Source organism: Cololabis saira, unplaced genomic scaffold (assembly GCF_033807715.1).
Source record: "Cololabis saira isolate AMF1-May2022 unplaced genomic scaffold, fColSai1.1 scf059, whole genome shotgun sequence".
In the NCBI taxonomy this organism is placed as follows: Eukaryota; Metazoa; Chordata; class Actinopteri; order Beloniformes; family Belonidae; genus Cololabis; species Cololabis saira.
In genome coordinates this window covers 1-21,308 of record NW_026906223.1, presented here as the reverse complement: position 1 = coordinate 21,308, position 21,308 = coordinate 1, and the positions used below count along the sequence as shown (strand labels likewise).

Sequence of the window (21,308 nt, the reverse complement as noted above, 5' to 3'; positions counted from 1 at the left end):
GTATATTCCACCTCTGTGTCCAATGAGAAAAACCTGGACACAATTCTCTCTAAATACTCATAGGAACCTGGCTGACATCATACACCAGCTGAATTCCACCACTTGTTGCCATGATACTCTGTCAAAAGGGTTTTTTAAGAGTGTTGCACATTGTATGGCTTTCAGACATTTTGAATAAGTCTCAGCTTTCAGGTATTGTTCCTCTGTGCCAGTCTAGAGAGGTCACTTACGAACAGCTATAGGCCCGTATAAAACCTCCCCTTTCTTAGTAAAATCATAGAAAAAGCTGTTTTTCAACGTGTGTACAAACTCCTAACATTAAATAACTGTTTTGATGTTCTCCTTCACATCGCAGCACTCAGGCAGTCCTAGTTAAAGTCCGTAATGACATCCGCTCCAACACGGATAGTGGCAACATTTCAATCGTGGTCTCACAGTGCTGCATTTGACATGGTTGACCATAATACCTTGATAGACCGGTTGAAGAACTAGGTGGGACTTTCTGGCACAGCACTTGCCTGGTTGAAGTCCTATGAGTTTTGCTACTTGGAGGAGAAAACTACAACTTACATAAGTCACTGGGGCTCGTCCGGGAATTGAACCCGGGACCTCTCGCACCCTAAGCGAGAATCATACTACTAGACCAACGAGCCATAAATCTCATAACTGGCAACACATAAAATGTTTTCTAAATTAAAAAAACAGATTCCCATGTCACATCATCATCAACATTTAGAAGCTCAAGCAGGGCTGTTGACATGCAAGTGTGACTGTGAGACTGTTAGATTGGGACGATCTCCATGGAAACAACATCAATTCGATGACTGAGTGCATTACAGAGTACACTAATTTCTGCGACAAAGTTGAGAAAATCAGACAGTCAGTCAGTGTTTCAATGGTAGATACAGGGTATATTCCACCTCTGTGTCCAATGAGAAAAACCTGGACACAATTCTCTCTAAATACTCATAGGAACCTGGCTGACATCATACACCAGCTGAATTCCACCACTTGTTGCCATGATACTCTGTCAAAAGGGTTTTTTAAGAGTGTTGCACATTGTATGGCTTTCAGACATTTTGAATAAGTCTCAGCTTTCAGGTATTGTTCCTCTGTGCCAGTCTAGAGAGGTCACTTACGAACAGCTATAGGCCCGTATAAAACCTCCCCTTTCTTAGTAAAATCATAGAAAAAGCTGTTTTTCAACGTGTGTACAAACTCCTAACATTAAATAACTGTTTTGATGTTCTCCTTCACATCGCAGCACTCAGGCAGTCCTAGTTAAAGTCCGTAATGACATCCGCTCCAACACGGATAGTGGCAACATTTCAATCGTGGTCTCACAGTGCTGCATTTGACATGGTTGACCATAATACCTTGATAGACCGGTTGAAGAACTAGGTGGGACTTTCTGGCACAGCACTTGCCTGGTTGAAGTCCTATGAGTTTTGCTACTTGGAGGAGAAAACTACAACTTACATAAGTCACTGGGGCTCGTCCGGGAATTGAACCCGGGACCTCTCGCACCCTTAGCGAGAATCATACTACTAGACCAACGAGCCATAAATCTCATAACTGGCAACACATAAAATGTTTTCTAAATTAAAAAAACAGATTCCCATGTCACATCATCATCAACATTTAGAAGCTCAAGCAGGGCTGTTGACATGCAAGTGTGACTGTGAGACTGTTAGATTGGGACGATCTCCATGGAAACAACATCAATTCGATGACTGAGTGCATTACAGAGTACACTAATTTCTGCGACAAAGTTGAGAAAATCAGACAGTCAGTCAGTGTTTCAATGGTAGATACAGGGTATATTCCACCTCTGTGTCCAATGAGAAAAACCTGGACACAATTCTCTCTAAATACTCATAGGAACCTGGCTGACATCATACACCAGCTGAATTCCACCACTTGTTGCCATGATACTCTGTCAAAAGGGTTTTTTAAGAGTGTTGCACATTGTATGGCTTTCAGACATTTTGAATAAGTCTCAGCTTTCAGGTATTGTTCCTCTGTGCCAGTCTAGAGAGGTCACTTACGAACAGCTATAGGCCCGTATAAAACCTCCCCTTTCTTAGTAAAATCATAGAAAAAGCTGTTTTTCAACGTGTGTACAAACTCCTAACATTAAATAACTGTTTTGATGTTCTCCTTCACATCGCAGCACTCAGGCAGTTCTAGTTAAAGTCCGTAATGACATCCGCTCCAACACGGATAGTGGCAACATTTCAATCGTGGTCTCACAGTGCTGCATTTGACATGGTTGACCATAATACCTTGATAGACCGGTTGAAGAACTAGGTGGGACTTTCTGGCACAGCACTTGCCTGGTTGAAGTCCTATGAGTTTTGCTACTTGGAGGAGAAAACTACAACTTACATAAGTCACTGGGGCTCGTCCGGGAATTGAACCCGGGACCTCTCGCACCCGAAGCGAGAATCATACTACTGGACCAACGAGCCATAAATCTCATAACTGGCAACACATAAAATGTTTTCTAAATTAAAAAAACAGATTCCCATGTCACATCATCATCAACATTTAGAAGCTCAAGCAGGGCTGTTGACATGCAAGTGTGACTGTGAGACTGTTAGATTGGGACGATCTCCATGGAAACAACATCAATTCGATGACTGAGTGCATTACAGAGTACACTAATTTCTGCGACAAAGTTGAGAAAATCAGACAGTCAGTCAGTGTTTCAATGGTAGATACAGGGTATATTCCACCTCTGTGTCCAATGAGAAAAACCTGGACACAATTCTCTCTAAATACTCATAGGAACCTGGCTGACATCATACACCAGCTGAATTCCACCACTTGTTGCCATGATACTCTGTCAAAAGGGTTTTTTAAGAGTGTTGCACATTGTATGGCTTTCAGACATTTTGAATAAGTCTCAGCTTTCAGGTATTGTTCCTCTGTGCCAGTCTAGAGAGGTCACTTACGAACAGCTATAGGCCCGTATAAAACCTCCCCTTTCTTAGTAAAATCATAGAAAAAGCTGTTTTTCAACGTGTGTACAAACTCCTAACATTAAATAACTGTTTTGATGTTCTCCTTCACATCGCAGCACTCAGGCAGTCCTAGTTAAAGTCCGTAATGACATCCGCTCCAACACGGATAGTGGCAACATTTCAATCGTGGTCTCACAGTGCTGCATTTGACATGGTTGACCATAATACCTTGATAGACCGGTTGAAGAACTAGGTGGGACTTTCTGGCACAGCACTTGCCTGGTTGAAGTCCTATGAGTTTTGCTACTTGGAGGAGAAAACTACAACTTACATAAGTCACTGGGGCTCGTCCGGGAATTGAACCCGGGACCTCTCGCACCCTAAGCGAGAATCATACTACTAGACCAACGAGCCATAAATCTCATAACTGGCAACACATAAAATGTTTTCTAAATTAAAAAAACAGATTCCCATGTCACATCATCATCAACATTTAGAAGCTCAAGCAGGGCTGTTGACATGCAAGTGTGACTGTGAGACTGTTAGATTGGGACGATCTCCATGGAAACAACATCAATTCGATGACTGAGTGCATTACAGAGTACACTAATTTCTGCGACAAAGTTGAGAAAATCAGACAGTCAGTCAGTGTTTCAATGGTAGATACAGGGTATATTCCACCTCTGTGTCCAATGAGAAAAACCTGGACACAATTCTCTCTAAATACTCATAGGAACCTGGCTGACATCATACACCAGCTGAATTCCACCACTTGTTGCCATGATACTCTGTCAAAAGGGTTTTTTAAGAGTGTTGCACATTGTATGGCTTTCAGACATTTTGAATAAGTCTCAGCTTTCAGGTATTGTTCCTCTGTGCCAGTCTAGAGAGGTCACTTACGAACAGCTATAGGCCCGTATAAAACCTCCCCTTTCTTAGTAAAATCATAGAAAAAGCTGTTTTTCAACGTGTGTACAAACTCCTAACATTAAATAACTGTTTTGATGTTCTCCTTCACATCGCAGCACTCAGGCAGTTCTAGTTAAAGTCCGTAATGACATCCGCTCCAACACGGATAGTGGCAACATTTCAATCGTGGTCTCACAGTGCTGCATTTGACATGGTTGACCATAATACCTTGATAGACCGGTTGAAGAACTAGGTGGGACTTTCTGGCACAGCACTTGCCTGGTTGAAGTCCTATGAGTTTTGCTACTTGGAGGAGAAAACTACAACTTACATAAGTCACTGGGGCTCGTCCGGGAATTGAACCCGGGACCTCTCGCACCCTAAGCGAGAATCATACTACTAGACCAACGAGCCATAAATCTCATAACTGGCAACACATAAAATGTTTTCTAAATTAAAAAAACAGATTCCCATGTCACATCATCATCAACATTTAGAAGCTCAAGCAGGGCTGTTGACATGCAAGTGTGACTGTGAGACTGTTAGATTGGGACGATCTCCATGGAAACAACATCAATTCGATGACTGAGTGCATTACAGAGTACACTAATTTCTGCGACAAAGTTGAGAAAATCAGACAGTCAGTCAGTGTTTCAATGGTAGATACAGGGTATATTCCACCTCTGTGTCCAATGAGAAAAACCTGGACACAATTCTCTCTAAATACTCATAGGAACCTGGCTGACATCATACACCAGCTGAATTCCACCACTTGTTGCCATGATACTCTGTCAAAAGGGTTTTTTAAGAGTGTTGCACATTGTATGGCTTTCAGACATTTTGAATAAGTCTCAGCTTTCAGGTATTGTTCCTCTGTGCCAGTCTAGAGAGGTCACTTACGAACAGCTATAGGCCCGTATAAAACCTCCCCTTTCTTAGTAAAATCATAGAAAAAGCTGTTTTTCAACGTGTGTACAAACTCCTAACATTAAATAACTGTTTTGATGTTCTCCTTCACATCGCAGCACTCAGGCAGTTCTAGTTAAAGTCCGTAATGACATCCGCTCCAACACGGATAGTGGCAACATTTCAATCGTGGTCTCACAGTGCTGCATTTGACATGGTTGACCATAATACCTTGATAGACCGGTTGAAGAACTAGGTGGGACTTTCTGGCACAGCACTTGCCTGGTTGAAGTCCTATGAGTTTTGCTACTTGGAGGAGAAAACTACAACTTACATAAGTCACTGGGGCTCGTCCGGGAATTGAACCCGGGACCTCTCGCACCCGAAGCGAGAATCATACTACTGGACCAACGAGCCATAAATCTCATAACTGGCAACACATAAAATGTTTTCTAAATTAAAAAAACAGATTCCCATGTCACATCATCATCAACATTTAGAAGCTCAAGCAGGGCTGTTGACATGCAAGTGTGACTGTGAGACTGTTAGATTGGGACGATCTCCATGGAAACAACATCAATTCGATGACTGAGTGCATTACAGAGTACACTAATTTCTGCGACAAAGTTGAGAAAATCAGACAGTCAGTCAGTGTTTCAATGGTAGATACAGGGTATATTCCACCTCTGTGTCCAATGAGAAAAACCTGGACACAATTCTCTCTAAATACTCATAGGAACCTGGCTGACATCATACACCAGCTGAATTCCACCACTTGTTGCCATGATACTCTGTCAAAAGGGTTTTTTAAGAGTGTTGCACATTGTATGGCTTTCAGACATTTTGAATAAGTCTCAGCTTTCAGGTATTGTTCCTCTGTGCCAGTCTAGAGAGGTCACTTACGAACAGCTATAGGCCCGTATAAAACCTCCCCTTTCTTAGTAAAATCATAGAAAAAGCTGTTTTTCAACGTGTGTACAAACTCCTAACATTAAATAACTGTTTTGATTTTCTCCTTCACATCGCAGCACTGAGACAGTTCTAGTTAAAGTCCGTAATGACATGCGCTCCAATACGGCTAGTGGCAACATTTCAATCGTGGTCTCACAGTGCTGCATTTGACATGGTTGACCATAATACCTTGATAGACCGGTTGAAGAACTGGTTGGGACTTTCTGGCACAGCACTTGCCTGGTTGAAGTCCTGTGAGTTTTGCTACTTGGAGGAGAAAACTACAACTTACATAAGTCACTGGGGCTCGTCCGGGAATTGAACCCGGGACCTCTCGCACCCAAAGCGAGAATCATACTACTAGACCAACGAGCCATAAAACTCATAACTGGCAACACATAAAATGTTTTCTAAATTAAAAAACAGGGTTCCCATGTCACATCATCATCAACATTTAGAAGCTCAAGCAGGGCTGTTGACATGTGAGTGTGACTGTGAGACTGTTAGATTGGGACGATCTCCATGGAAACAACATCAATTCGATGACTGAGTGCATTACAGAGTACACTAATTTCTGCAACAAAGTTGAGAAAATCAGACAGTCAGTCAGTGTTTCAATGGTAGATACAGGGTATATTCCACCTCTGTGTCCAATGAGAGAAACCTGGAGACAATTATCTCTAATTACTCATAGGAACCTGGCTGACATCATACACCACCTGAATTCCACCACTTGCTGCCTTGATACGCTGGCAACAAGGTTTTTAAGAGTGTTGCACATTGTATGGCCTCAGGGCTTTCAGATATTTTGAATAAGTCTCAGCTTTCAGGTATTACTCCTCTGCGCCAGTCTAGAGAGGTCACTTATGAACAGCTATAGGCCCGTATAAAACCTCCCCTTTCTTAGTAAAATCATAGTATAATCTGTTTTTCAACGTGTGTACAAACTCCTAACATTAAAGAAATGTTTTTATGTTCTCCAGTCAAGTTTTCACATTCCAGCATTGAGACAGTTCTAGTTAACGTCCATAATGACATGCGCTCCAATACGGATAGTGGCAACATTTCAATTGTGGTCTCACAGTGCTGCATTTGACATGGTTGACCATAATACCTTGATAGACCGGTTGGGACTTTCTGGCACAGCACTTGCCTGGTTGAAGTCCTATGAGTTTTGCTACTTGGAGGAGAAAACTACAACTTACATAAGTCACTGGGGCTCGTCCGGGAATTGCACCCTGGACCTCTCACACCCAAAGCGAGAATCATACTACTAGACCAACGAGCCATAAAACTCATAACTGGCAACACATAAAATGTTTTCTAAATTAAAAAACAGGGTTCCCATGTCACATCATCATCAACATTTAGAAGCTCAAGCAGGGCTGTTGACATGTGAGTGTGACTGTGAGACTGTTAGATTGGGACGATCTCCATGGAAACAACATCAATTCGATGACTGAGTGCATTACAGAGTACACTAATTTCTGCAACAAAGTTGAGAAAATCAGACAATCAGTCAGTGTTTCAATGGTAGACACAGGATATATTCCACCTCTGTGTCCAATGAAAGAAACCTGGAGACAATTATCTCTAATTACTCATACGAACCTGGCTGACATCATACACCAGCTGAATTCGACCACTTGCTGCCATGATACTCTGGCAACAGGGTTTTTAAGAGTGTTGCACATTGTATGGCCTCAGGGCTTTCAGATATTTTGAATAAGTCTCAGCTTTCAGGTATTACTCCTCTGCGCCAGTCTAGAGAGGTCACTTATGAACAGCTATAGGCCCGTATAAAACCTCCCCTTTCTTCGTAAAATCATAGAATAATCTGTTTTTCAACGTGTGTACAAACTCCTAACATTAAGGAACTGTTTTTATGTTCTCCAGTCAAGTTTCCACATTCCAGCATTGAGACAGTTCTAGTTAACGTCCATAATGACATCCGCTCCAATACGGATAGTGGCAACATTTCAATTGTGGTCTCACAGTGCTGCATTTGACATGGTTGACCATAATACCTTGATAGACCGTTTGAAGAACTGGTTGGGACTTTCTGGCACAGCACTTGCCTGGTTGAAGTCCTGTGAGTTTTGCTACCTGGAGGAGAAAACTACAACTTACATAAGTCACTGGGGCTCGTCCGGGAATTGAACCCAGGACCTCTCGCACCCAAACGAAAATCATACTACTAGACCAACGAGCCATAAAACTCATAACTGGCAACACATAAAATGTTTTCTAAATTAAAAAACAGGGTTCCCATGTCACATCATCATCAACATTTAGAAGCTCAAGCAGGGCTGTTGACATGTGAGTGTGACTGTGAGACTGTTAGATTGGGACGATCTCCATGGAAACAACATCAATTCGATGACTGAGTGCATTACAGAGTACACTAATTTCTGCAACAAAGTTGAGAAAATCAGACAGTCAGTCAGTGTTTCAATGGTAGACACAGGATATATTCCACCTCTGTGTCCAATGAGAAAAACCTGGACACAATTCTCTCTAAATACTCATAGGAACCTGGCTGACATCATACACCAGCTGAATTCCACCACTTGCTGCCATGATACTCTGGCAACAGGGTTTTTTAAGAGTGTTGCACATTGTATTGCTTTCAGACATTTTGAATAAGTCTCAGCTTTCAGGTATTGTTCCACTGTGCCAGTCTAGAGAGGTCACTTGTGAACAGCTATAGGCCTGTATAAAACCTGCCTTTCTTAGTAAAATCGTAGAAAAAGCTGTTTTTCAACGTGTGTACAAGCTCCTAACATTAAATAACTGTTTCGATGTTCTCCTTCACATCGCAGCACTGAGACAGTTCTAGTTAAAGTCCGTAATGACATGCGCTCCAATACGGCTAGTGGCAACATTTCAATCGTGGTCTCACAGTGCTGCATTTGACATGGTTGACCATAATACCTTGATAGACCGGTTGAAGAACTGGTTGGGACTTTCTGGCACAGCACTTGCCTGGTTGAAGTCCTGTGAGTTTTGCTACTTGGAGGAGAAAAACTACAACTTACATAAGTCACTGGGGCTCGTCCGGGAATTGAACCCGGGACCTCTCGCACCCAAAGCGAGAATCATACTACTAGACCAACGAGCCATAAAACTCATAACTGGCAACACATAAAATGTTTTCTAAATTAAAAAACAGGGTTCCCATGTCACATCATCATCAACATTTAGAAGCTCAAGCAGGGCTGTTGACATGTGAGTGTGACTGTGAGACTGTTAGATTGGGACGATCTCCATGGAAACAACATCAATTCGATGACTGAGTGCATTACAGAGTACACTAATTTCTGCAACAAAGTTGAGAAAATCAGACAGTCAGTCAGTGTTTCAATGGTAGACTCAGGATATATATTCCACCTATGTGTCCAATGAGAGAAACCTGGACCCAATTCTCTCTAATTACTCATAGGAACCTGGCTGACACCATACACCACCTGAATTCCACCACTTGCTGCCTTGATACGCTGGCAACAAGGTTTTTTAAGAGTGTTGCACATTGTATGGCCTCAGGGCTTTCAGATATTTTGAATAAGTCTCAGCTTTCAGGTATTACTCCTCTGCGCCAGTCTAGAGAGGTCACTTATGAACAGCTATAGGCCCGTATAAAACCTCCCCTTTCTTAGTAAAATCATAGAATAATCTGTTTTTCAACGTGTGTACAAACTCCTAACATGAAAGAAATGTTTTTATGTTCTCCAGTCAAGTTTTCACATTCCAGCATTGAGACAGTTCTAGTTAACGTCCATAATGACATGCGCTCCAATACGGATAGTGGCAACATTTCAATTGTGGTCTCACAGTGCTGCATTTGACATGGTTGACCATAATACCTTGATAGACCGGTTGGGACTTTCTGGCACAGCACTTGCCTGGTTGAAGTCCTATGAGTTTTGCTACTTGGAGGAGAAAACTACAACTTACATAAGTCACTGGGGCTCGTCCGGGAATTGCACCCGGGACCTCTCACACCCAAAGCGAGAATCATACTACTAGACCAACGAGCCATAAAACTCATAACTGGCAACACATAAAATGTTTTCTAAATTAAAAAACAGGGTTCCCATGTCACATCATCATCAACATTTAGAAGCTCAAGCAGGGCTGTTGACATGTGAGTGTGACTGTGAGACTGTTAGATTGGGACGATCTCCATGGAAACAACATCAATTCGATGACTGAGTGCATTACAGAGTACACTAATTTCTGCAACAAAGTTGAGAAAATCAGACAGTCAGTCAGTGTTTCAATGGTAGACACAGGATATATTCCACCTCTGTGTCCAATGAGAAAAACCTGGACACAATTCTCTCTAAATACTCATAGGAACCTGGCTGACATCATACACCAGCTGAATTCCACCACTTGCTGCCATGATACTCTGGCAACAGGGTTTTTTAAGAGTGTTGCACATTGTATTGCTTTCAGACATTTTGAATAAGTCTCAGCTTTCAGGTATTGTTCCACTGTGCCAGTCTAGAGAGGTCACTTGTGAACAGCTATAGGCCTGTATAAAACCTGCCTTTCTTAGTAAAATCGTAGAAAAAGCTGTTTTTCAACGTGTGTACAAGCTCCTAACATTAAATAACTGTTTCGATGTTCTCCTTCACATCGCAGCACTGAGACAGTTCTAGTTAAAGTCCGTAATGACATGCGCTCCAATACGGCTAGTGGCAACATTTCAATCGTGGTCTCACAGTGCTGCATTTGACATGGTTGACCATAATACCTTGATAGACCGGTTGAAGAACTGGTTGGGACTTTCTGGCACAGCACTTGCCTGGTTGAAGTCCTGTGAGTTTTGCTACTTGGAGGAGAAAAACTACAACTTACATAAGTCACTGGGGCTCGTCCAGGAATTGAACCCGGGACCTCTCGCACCCAAAGCGAGAATCATACTACTAGACCAACGAGCCATAAAACTCATAACTGGCAACACATAAAATGTTTTCTAAATTAAAAAACAGGGTTCCCATGTCACATCATCATCAACATTTAGAAGCTCAAGCAGGGCTGTTGACATGTGAGTGTGACTGTGAGACTGTTAGATTGGGACGATCTCCATGGAAACAACATCAATTCGATGACTGAGTGCATTACAGAGTACACTAATTTCTGCAACAAAGTTGAGAAAATCAGACAGTCAGTCAGTGTTTCAATGGTAGACTCAGGATATATATTCCACCTATGTGTCCAATGAGAGAAACCTGGACCCAATTCTCTCTAATTACTCATAGGAACCTGGCTGACACCATACACCACCTGAATTCCACCACTTGCTGCCTTGATACGCTGGCAACAAGGTTTTTTAAGAGTGTTGCACATTGTATGGCCTCAGGGCTTTCAGATATTTTGAATAAGTCTCAGCTTTCAGGTATTACTCCTCTGCGCCAGTCTAGAGAGGTCACTTATGAACAGCTATAGGCCCGTATAAAACCTCCCCTTTCTTAGTAAAATCATAGAATAATCTGTTTTTCAACGTGTGTACAAACTCCTAACATTAAAGAAATGTTTTTATGTTCTCCAGTCAAGTTTTCACATTCCAGCATTGAGACAGTTCTAGTTAACGTCCATAATGACATGCGCTCCAATACGGATAGTGGCAACATTTCAATTGTGGTCTCACAGTGCTGCATTTGACATGGTTGACCATAATACCTTGATAGACCGGTTGGGACTTTCTGGCACAGCACTTGCCTGGTTGAAGTCCTATGAGTTTTGCTACTTGGAGGAGAAAACTACAACTTACATAAGTCACTGGGGCTCGTCCGGGAATTGCACCCGGGACCTCTCACACCCAAAGCGAGAATCACACTACTAGACCAACGAGCCATAAAACTCATAACTGGCAACACATAAAATGTTTTCTAAATTAAAAAACAGGGTTCCCATGTCACATCATCATCAACATTTAGAAGCTCAAGCAGGGCTGTTGACATGTGAGTGTGACTGTGAGACTGTTAGATTGGGACGATCTCCATGGAAACAACATCAATTCGATGACTGAGTGCATTACGGAGTACACTAATTTCTGCAACAAAGTTGAGAAAATCAGACAGTCAGTCAGTGTTTCAATGGTAGACACAGGATATATTCCACCTCTGTGTCCAATGAGAGAAACCTGGAGACAATTATCTCTACTTACTCATACGAACCTGGCTGACATCATACACCAGCTGAATTCGACCACTTGCTGCCATGATACTCTGGCAACAGGGTTTTTAAGAGTGTTGCACATTGTATGGCCTCAGGGCTTTCAGATATTTTGAATAAGTCTCAGCTTTCAGGTATTACTCCTCTGCGCCAGTCTAGAGAGGTCACTTATGAACAGATATAGGCCCGTATAAAACCTCCCCTGTCTTAGTAAAATCATAGAAAAAGCTGTTTTTCAACGTGTGTACAAACTCCTAACATTAAATAACTGTTTTGATGTTCTCCAGTCAAGTTTCCATATCCGAGCACTGAGACAGTTTAAATTAACATCCGTAATGACATCCGCTCCAATACGGATAGTGGCAACATTTCAATTGTGGTCTCACAGTGCTGCATTTGACATGGTTGACCATAATACCCTGATAGACCGGTTGAAGAACTGGCTGGAACTTTCTGGCACAGCACTTGCCTGGTTGAAGTCCTGTGAGTTTTGCTACTTGGAGAAGAAAACTACTATTTACATAAGTCCCTGAGGCTCGTCCGGGAATCGAACCCGGGCCCTCTCGCACCCAAAGCGAGAATCATACTACTAGACCAACGAGCCGTAAAACTCATAACTGGCAACACATAAAATGTTTTCTAAATTAAAAAAACAAAGACCCATGTCACATCATCATCAACATTTAGAAGCTCAAGCAGGGCTGTTGACATGTGAGTGTGACTGTGAGACTGTTAGATTGGGACGATCTCCATGGAAACAACATCAATTCGATGACTGAGTGCATTACAGAGTACACTAATTTCTGCAACAAAGTTGAGAAAATCAGACAGTCAGTCAGTGTTTCAATGGTAAACACAGGATATATTCCACCTCTGTGTCCAATGAGAGAATCCTGGACAAAATTCTCTCTAATTACTCATAGGAACCTGGCTGACACCATACACCACCTGAATTCCACCACTTGCTGCCTTGATACGCTGGCAACAAGGTTTTTAAGAGTGTTGCACATTGTATGGCCTCAGGGCTTTCAGATATTTTGATTAAGTCTCAGCTTTCAGGTATTACTCCTCTGCGCCAGTCTAGAGAGGTCACTTATGAACAGATATAGGCCCGTATAAAACCTCCCCTGTCTTAGTAAAATCATAGAAAAAGCTGTTTTTCAACGTGTGTACAAACTCCTAACATTATATAACTGTTTTGATCTTGTCCAGTCAAGTTTCCACATCCCAGCACTGAGACAGTTGTAGTTAACGTCCGTAATGACATCCGCTCCAATACGGATAGTGGCAACATTTCAATCGTGGTCTCACAGTGCTGCATTTGACATGGTTGACCATAATACCCTGATAGACCGGTTGAAGAACTGGGTGGAACTTTCTGGCACAGCACTTGCCTGGTTGAAGTCCTGTGAGTTTTGCTACCTGGAGGAGAAAACTACAAATACATAAGTCACTGGGGCTCGTCCGGGAATTGAACCCGGGACCTCTCGCACCCAAAGCGAGAATCATACTACTAGACCAACGAGCCATAAAACTCATAACTGGCAACACATAAAATGTTTTTCTAAATTAAAAAAACAAAGACCCATGTCACAGCATCATCAAAATTTAGAAGCTCAAGTAGGACTACTGACATTAGAGTCTGACTGTGAGACTGTTAGATTGGGACGATCTCCATGGAAACAACATCAATTGGATGACTGACTGCATTACAGAGTACACTAATTTCTGCAACAAAGTTGAGAAAATCAGACAGTCAGTCAGTTTTTCAATGGTAGACACAGGATATCTTCCACCTCTGTGTCCAATGAGAGAAACCTGGACACAATTCTCTCTAATTACTCATAGGAACCTGGCTGACATCATACACCAGCTGAATTCCACCACTTGCTGCCATGATACTCTGTCAACAGGGTCTTTTAAGAGTGTTGCTCATTTTATGGCTTTCAGACATTTTGAATAAGTATCAGCTTTCAGGTATTACTCCTCTGCGCCAGTCTAGAGAGGTCACTTATGAACAGATATAGGCCCGTATAAAACCTCCCCTGTCTTAGTAAAATCATAGAAAAAGCTGTTTTTCAACGTGTGTACAAACTCCTAACATTATATAACTGTTTTGATCTTGTCCAGTCAAGTTTCCACATCCCAGCACTGAGACAGTTGTAGTTAACGTCCGTAATGACATCCGCTCCAATACGGATAGTGGCAACATTTCAATCGTGGTCTCACAGTGCTGCATTTGACATGGTTGACCATAATACCCTGATAGACCGGTTGAAGAACTGGGTGGAACTTTCTGGCACAGCACTTGCCTGGTTGAAGTCCTGTGAGTTTTGCTACCTGGAGGAGAAAACTACAAATACATAAGTCACTGGGGCTCGTCCGGGAATTGAACCCGGGACCTCTCGCACCCAAAGCGAGAATCATACTACTAGACCAACGAGCCATAAAACTCATAACTGGCAACACATAAAATGTTTTTCTAAATTAAAAAAACAAAGACCCATGTCACAGCATCATCAAAATTTAGAAGCTCAAGTAGGACTACTGACATTAGAGTCTGACTGTGAGACTGTTAGATTGGGACGATCTCCATGGAAACAACATCAATTGGATGACTTACTGCATTACAGAGTACACTAATTTCTGCGACAAAGTTGAGAAAATCAGACAGTCAGTCAGTGTTTCAATGGTAGACTCAGGATATATATTCCACCTATGTGTCCAATGAGAGAAACCTGGACACAATTCTCTCTAATTACTCATAGGAACCTGGCTGACACCATACACCACCTGAATTCCACCACTTGCTGCCTTGATACGCTGGCAACAAGGTTTTTAAGAGTGTTGCACATTGTATGGCCTCAGGGCTTTCAGATATTTTGAATAAGTCTCAGCTTTCAGGTATTGTTCCTCTGCGCCAGTCTAGAGAGGTCACTTATGAACAGCTATAGGCCCGTATAAAACCTCCCCTATCTTAGTAAAATCATAGAAAAAGCTGTTTTTCAACGTGTGTACAAACTCCTAACATTAAAGAACTGTTTTTATGTTCTCCAGTCAAGTTTCCACATCCCAGCACTGAGACAGTTGTAGTTAACGTCCGTAATGACATCTGCTCCATTACGGTTAGTGGCAACATTTCAATTGTGGTCTCACAGTGCTGCATTTGACATGGTTGACCATAATACCCTGATAGACCGGTTGAAGAACTGGGTGGAACTTTCTGGCACAGCACTTGCCTGGTTGAAGTCCTGTGAGTTTTGCTACTTGGAGGAGTAAACTACAACTTACATAAGTCACTGGGGCTCGTCCGGGAATTGAACCCGGGACCTCTCGCACCCAAAGCGAGAATCATACTACTAGACCAACGAGCCATAAAACTCATAACTGGCAACACATAAAATGTTTTTCTAAATTAAAAAAACAAAGACCCATGTCACAGCATCATCAAAATTTAGAAGCTCAAGTAGGACTACTGACATTAGAGTCTGACTGTGAGACTGTTAGATTGGGACGATCTCCATGGAAACAACATCAATTGGATGACTGACTGCATTACAGAGTACACTAATTTCTTCAACAAAGTTGAGAAAATCAGACAGTCAGTCAGTTTTTCAATGGTAGACACAGGATATCTTCCACCTCTGTGTCCAATGAGAGAAACCTGGACACAATTCTCTCTAATTACTCATAGGAACCTGGCTGACATCATACACCAGCTGAATTCCACCACTTGCTGCCATGATACTCTGTCAACAGGGTCTTTTAAGAGTGTTGCTCATTGTATGGCTTTCAGACATTTTGAATAAGTCTCAGCTTTCAGGTATTACTCCTCTGCGCCAGTCTAGAGAGGTCACTTATGAACAGATATAGGCCCGTATAAAACCTCCCCTGTCTTAGTAAAATCATAGAAAAAGCTGTTTTTCAACGTGTGTACAAACTCCTAACATTAAATAACTGTTTTGATGTTCTCCAGTCAAGTTTCCATATCCCAGCACTGAGACAGTTGAAGTTAACGTCCGTAATGACATCCGCTCCAATACGGATAGTGGCAACATTTCAATTGTGGTCTCACAGTGCTGCATTTGACATGGTTGACCATAATACCTTGATAGACCGGTTGAAGAACTGGGTGGAACTTTCTGGCACAGCACTTGCCTGGTTGAAGTCCTGTGAGTTTTGCTACTTGGAGAAGAAAACTACTATTTACATAAGTCACTGGGGCTCGTCCGGGAATCGAACCCGGGACCTCTCGCACCCAAAGCGAGAATCATACTACTAGACCAACGTGCCATAAAACTCATAACTGGCAACACATAAAATGTTTTTCTAAATTAAAAAAACAAAGACCCATGTCACAGCATCATCAAAATTTAGAAGCTCAAGTAGGACTACTGACATTAGAGTCTGACTGTGAGACTGTTAGATTGGGACGATCTCCATGGAAACAACATCAATTGGATGACTGACTGCATTACAGAGTACACTAATTTCTGCGACAAAGTTGAGAAAATCAGACAGTCAGTCAGTGTTTCAATGGTAGACTCAGGATATATATTCCACCTATGTGTCCAATGAGAGAATCCTGGACAAAATTCTCTCTAATTACTCATAGGAACCTTGCTGACACCATACACCACCTGAATTCCACCTCTTGCTGCCTTGATACGCTGGCAACAAGGTTTTTAAGAGTGTTGCACATTGTATGGCCTCAGGGCTTTCAGATATTTTGATTAAGTCTCAGCTTTCAGGTATTACTCCTCTGCGCCAGTCTAGAGAGGTCACTTATGAACAGCTATAGGCCCGAATAAAACCTCCCCTTTCTTCGTAAAATCATAGAAAAAGCTGTTTTTCAACGTGTGTACAAACTCCTAACATTAAAGAACTGTTTTGATGTTCTCCAGTCAAGTTTCCACATCCCAGCACTGAGACAGTTGTAGTTAACGTCCGTAATGACATCCGCTCCATTACGGATTGTGGCAACATTTCAATTGCGGTCTCACAGTGCTGCATTTGACATGGTTGACCATAATACCCTGATAGACCGGTTGAAGAACTGGGTGGAACTTTCTGGCATAGCACTTGCCTGGTTGAAGACCTGTGAGTTTTGCTACTTGGAGGAGTAAACTACTATTTACATAAGTCACTGGGGCTCGTCCGGGAATTGAACCCGGGACCTCTCGCACCCAAAGCGAGAATCATACTACTAGACCAACGAGCCATAAAACTCATAACTGGCAACACATAAAATGTTTTTCTAAATTAAAAAAACAAAGACCCATGTCACAGCATCATCAAAATTTAGAAGCTCAAGTAGGACTACTGACATTAGAGTCTGACTGTGAGACTGTTAGATTGGGACGATCTCCATGGAAACAACATCAATTGGATGACTGACTGCATTACAGAGTACACTAATTTCTGCAACAAAGTTGAGAAAATCAGACAGTCAGTCAGTTTTTCAATGGTAGACACAGGATATCTTCCACCTCTGTGTCCAATGAGAGAAACCTGGACACAATTCTCTCTAATTACTCATAGGAACCTGGCTGACATCATACACCAGCTGAATTCCACCACTTGCTGCCATGATACTCTGTCAACAGGGTCTTTTAAGAGTGTTGCTCATTGTATGGCTTTCAGACATTTTGAATAAGTCTCAGCTTTCAGGTATTACTCCTCTGCGCCAGTCTAGAGAGGTCACTTATGAACAGATATAGGCCCGTATAAAACCTCCCCTGTCTTAGTAAAATCATAGAAAAAGCTGTTTTTCAACGTGTGTACAAACTCCTAACATTAAATAACTGTTTTGATGTTCTCCAGTCAAGTTTCCATATCCCAGCACTGAGACAGTTGAAGTTAACGTCCGTAATGACATCCGCTCCAATACGGATAGTGGCAACATTTCAATTGTGGTCTCACAGTGCTGCATTTGACATGGTTGACCATAATACCCTGATAGACCGGTTGAAGAACTGGGTGGAACTTTCTGGCACAGCACTTGCCTGGTTGAAGTCCTGTGAGTTTTGCTACTTGGAGAAGAAAACTACTATTTACATAAGTCACTGGGGCTCGTCCGGGAATCGAACCCGGGACCTCTCGCACCCAAAGCGAGAATCATACTACTAGACCAACGAGCCATAAAACTCATAACTGGCAACACATAAAATGTTTTTCTAAATTAAAAAAACAAAGACCCATGTCACAGCATCATCAAAATTTAGAAGCTCAAGTAGGACTACTGACATTAGAGTCTGACTGTGAGACTGTTAGATTGGGACGATCTCCATGGAAACAACATCAATTGGATGACTGACTGCATTACAGAGTACACTAATTTCTGCAACAAAGTTGAGAAACTCAGACAGTCAGTCAGTGTTTCAATGGTAGACTCAGGATATATATTCCACCTATGTGTCCAATGAGAGAATCCTGGACAAAATTCTCTCTAATTACTCATAGGAACCTGGCTGACACCATACACCACCTGAATTCCACCACTTGCTGCCTTGATACGCTGGCAACAAGGTTTTTAAGAGTGTTGCACATTGTATGGCCTCAGGGCTTTCAGATATTTTGATTAAGTCTCAGCTTTCAGGTATTACTCCTCTGCGCCAGTCTAGAGAGGTCACTTATGAACAGCTATAGGCCCGAATAAAACCTCCCCTTTCTTCGTAAAATCATAGAAAAAGCTGTTTTTCAACGTGTGTACAAACTCCTAACATTAAAGAACTGTTTTGATGTTCTCCAGTCAAGTTTCCACATCCCAGCACTGAGACAGTTGTAGTTAACGTCCGTAATGACATCCGCTCCATTACGGATTGTGGCAACATTTCAATTGGGGTCTCACAGTGCTGCATTTGACATGGTTGACCATAATACCCTGATAGACCGGTTGAAGAACTGGGTGGAACTTTCTGGTACAGCACTTGCCTGGTTGAAGTCCTGTGAGTTTTGCTACTTGGAGAAGAAAACTACTATTTACATAAGTCACTGGGGATCGTCCGGGAATTGAACCCAGGACCTCTCACACCCAAAGCGAGAATCATACTACTAGACCAACGAGCCATAAAACTCATAACTGGCAACACATAAAATGTTTTTCTAAATTAAAAAAACAAAGACCCATGTCACAGCATCATCAAAATTTAGAAGCTCAAGTAGGACTACTGACATTAGAGTCTGACTGTGAGACTGTTAGATTGGGACGATCTCCATGGAAACAACATCAATTGGATGACTGACTGCATTACAGAGTACACTAATTTCTGCAACAAAGTTGAGAAAATCAGACAGTCAGTCAGTTTTTCAATGGTAGACACAGGATATCTTCCACCTCTGTGTCCAATGAGAGAAACCTGGACACAATTCTCTCTAATTACTCATAGGAACCTGGCTGACATCATACACCAGCTGAATTCCACCACTTGCTGCCATGATACTCTGTCAACAGGGTCTTTTAAGAGTGTTGCTCATTTTATGGCTTTCAGACATTTTGAATAAGTCTCAGCTTTCAGGTATTACTCCTCTGCGCCAGTCTAGAGAGGTCACTTATGAACAGATATAGGCCCGTATAAAACCTCCCCTGTCTTAGTAAAATCATAGAAAAAGCTGTTTTTCAACGTGTGTACAAACTCCTAACATTATATAACTGTTTTGATCTTGTCCAGTCAAGTTTCCACATCCCAGCACTGAGACAGTTGTAGTTAACGTCCGTAATGACATCCGCTCCAATACGGATAGTGGCAACATTTCAATCGTGGTCTCACAGTGCTGCATTTGACATGGTTGACCATAATACCCTGATAGACCGGTTGAAGAACTGGGTGGAACTTTCTGGCACAGCACTTGCCTGGTTGAAGTCCTGTGAGTTTTGCTACCTGGAGGAGAAAACTACAAATACATAAGTCACTGGGGCTCGTCCGGGAATTGAACCCGGGACCTCTCGCACCCAAAGCGAGAATCATACTACTAGACCAACGAGCCATAAAACTCATAACAGGCAACACATAAAATGTTTTTCTAAATTAAAAAAACAAAGACCCATGTCACAGCATCATCAAAATTTAGAAGCTCAAGTAGGACTACTGACATTAGAGTCTGACTGTGAGACTGTTAGATTGGGACGATCTCCATGGAAACAACATCAATTGGATGACTTACTGCATTACAGAGTACACTAATTTCTGCGACAAAGTTGAGAAAATCAGACAGTCAGTCAGTGTTTCAATGGTAGACTCAGGATATATATTCCACCTATGTGTCCAATGAGAGAAACCTGGACACAATTCTCTCTAATTACTCATAGGAACCTGGCTGACACCATACACCACCTGAATTCCACCACTTGCTGCCTTGATACGCTGGCAACAAGGTTTTTAAGAGTGTTGCACATTGTATGGCCTCAGGGCTTTCAGATATTTTGAATAAGTCTCAGCTTTCAGGTATTGTTCCTCTGCGCCAGTCTAGAGAGGTCACTTATGAACAGCTATAGGCCCGTATAAAACCTCCCCTGTCTTAGTAAAATCATAGAAAAAGCTGTTTTTCAACGTGCGTACAAACTCCTAACATTAAAGAACTGTTTTTATGTTCTCCAGTCAAGTTTCCACATCCCAGCACTGAGACAGTTGTAGTTAACGTCCGTAATGACATCTGCTCCATTACGGATAGTGGCAACATTTCAATTGTGGTCTCACAGTGCTGCATTTGACATGGTTGACCATAATACCCTGATAGACCGGTTGAAGAACTGGGTGGAACTTTCTGGCACAGCACTTGCCTGGTTGAAGTCCTGTGAGTTTTGCTACTTGGAGGAGAAAACTACAACTTACATAAGTCACTGGGGCTCGTCCGGGAATTGAACCCGGGACCTCTCGCACCCAAAGCGAGAATCATACTACTAGACCAACGAGCCATAAAACTCATAACTGGCAACACATAAAATGTTTTTCTAAATTAAGAAAACAAAGACCCATGTCACAGCATCATCAAAATTTAGAAGCTCAAGTAGGATTACTGACATTAGAGTCTGACTGTGAGACTGTTAGATTGGGACGATCTCCATGGAAACAACATCAATTGGATGACTGACTGCATTACAGAGTACACTAATTTCTGCGACAAAGTTGAGATAATCAGACAGTCAGTCAGTGTTTCAATGGTAAATACAGGGTATATTCCACCTCTGTGTCCAATGAGAGAAACCTGGACACAATTATCTCTAATTACTCATAGGAACCTGGCTGACATCATACACCAGCTGAATTCCACCACTTGCTGCCATGATACTCTGTCAACAGGGTTTTTTAAGAGTGTTGCACATTGTATGGCTTTCAGACATTTTGAATAAGTCTCAGCTTTCAGGTATTGTTCCTTTGTGCCAGTCTAGAGAGG

At 42.1% G+C, this 21,308-nt stretch overlaps 17 non-coding genes across 17 annotated transcripts; all 17 read right to left on the bottom strand.

The window, feature by feature from the left end:
- Window positions 1-581: 581 nt before the first annotated feature.
- On the bottom strand, window positions 582-653 carry trnap-agg (transfer RNA proline (anticodon AGG)). Its single transcript has one exon. It is a non-coding gene; the product is annotated as a tRNA-Pro (tRNA).
- A 1,746-nt stretch (window positions 654-2,399) lies between these two features.
- trnap-cgg (transfer RNA proline (anticodon CGG)) lies at window positions 2,400-2,471 on the bottom strand. Its single transcript has one exon. It is a non-coding gene; the product is annotated as a tRNA-Pro (tRNA).
- An 837-nt stretch (window positions 2,472-3,308) lies between these two features.
- On the bottom strand, window positions 3,309-3,380 carry trnap-agg (transfer RNA proline (anticodon AGG)). The gene has a single exon. It is a non-coding gene; the product is annotated as a tRNA-Pro (tRNA).
- Window positions 3,381-4,217: 837 nt separating this feature from the next.
- On the bottom strand, window positions 4,218-4,289 carry trnap-agg (transfer RNA proline (anticodon AGG)). The gene has a single exon. It is a non-coding gene; the product is annotated as a tRNA-Pro (tRNA).
- An 837-nt stretch (window positions 4,290-5,126) lies between these two features.
- On the bottom strand, window positions 5,127-5,198 carry trnap-cgg (transfer RNA proline (anticodon CGG)). Its single transcript has one exon. It is a non-coding gene; the product is annotated as a tRNA-Pro (tRNA).
- Window positions 5,199-6,035: 837 nt separating this feature from the next.
- trnap-ugg (transfer RNA proline (anticodon UGG)) lies at window positions 6,036-6,107 on the bottom strand. The gene has a single exon. It is a non-coding gene; the product is annotated as a tRNA-Pro (tRNA).
- A 2,674-nt stretch (window positions 6,108-8,781) lies between these two features.
- Window positions 8,782-8,853, bottom strand: trnap-ugg (transfer RNA proline (anticodon UGG)). The gene has a single exon. It is a non-coding gene; the product is annotated as a tRNA-Pro (tRNA).
- A 1,753-nt stretch (window positions 8,854-10,606) lies between these two features.
- On the bottom strand, window positions 10,607-10,678 carry trnap-ugg (transfer RNA proline (anticodon UGG)). The gene has a single exon. It is a non-coding gene; the product is annotated as a tRNA-Pro (tRNA).
- Window positions 10,679-12,447: 1,769 nt separating this feature from the next.
- trnap-ugg (transfer RNA proline (anticodon UGG)) lies at window positions 12,448-12,519 on the bottom strand. The gene has a single exon. It is a non-coding gene; the product is annotated as a tRNA-Pro (tRNA).
- Window positions 12,520-13,371: 852 nt separating this feature from the next.
- On the bottom strand, window positions 13,372-13,443 carry trnap-ugg (transfer RNA proline (anticodon UGG)). Its single transcript has one exon. It is a non-coding gene; the product is annotated as a tRNA-Pro (tRNA).
- Window positions 13,444-14,289: 846 nt separating this feature from the next.
- On the bottom strand, window positions 14,290-14,361 carry trnap-ugg (transfer RNA proline (anticodon UGG)). The gene has a single exon. It is a non-coding gene; the product is annotated as a tRNA-Pro (tRNA).
- Window positions 14,362-15,217: 856 nt separating this feature from the next.
- Window positions 15,218-15,289, bottom strand: trnap-ugg (transfer RNA proline (anticodon UGG)). The gene has a single exon. It is a non-coding gene; the product is annotated as a tRNA-Pro (tRNA).
- Window positions 15,290-16,136: 847 nt separating this feature from the next.
- trnap-ugg (transfer RNA proline (anticodon UGG)) lies at window positions 16,137-16,208 on the bottom strand. Its single transcript has one exon. It is a non-coding gene; the product is annotated as a tRNA-Pro (tRNA).
- Window positions 16,209-17,064: 856 nt separating this feature from the next.
- trnap-ugg (transfer RNA proline (anticodon UGG)) lies at window positions 17,065-17,136 on the bottom strand. The gene has a single exon. It is a non-coding gene; the product is annotated as a tRNA-Pro (tRNA).
- Window positions 17,137-17,983: 847 nt separating this feature from the next.
- Window positions 17,984-18,055, bottom strand: trnap-ugg (transfer RNA proline (anticodon UGG)). Its single transcript has one exon. It is a non-coding gene; the product is annotated as a tRNA-Pro (tRNA).
- Window positions 18,056-19,829: 1,774 nt separating this feature from the next.
- On the bottom strand, window positions 19,830-19,901 carry trnap-ugg (transfer RNA proline (anticodon UGG)). The gene has a single exon. It is a non-coding gene; the product is annotated as a tRNA-Pro (tRNA).
- Window positions 19,902-20,757: 856 nt separating this feature from the next.
- On the bottom strand, window positions 20,758-20,829 carry trnap-ugg (transfer RNA proline (anticodon UGG)). The gene has a single exon. It is a non-coding gene; the product is annotated as a tRNA-Pro (tRNA).
- Window positions 20,830-21,308: the final 479 nt, after the last annotated feature.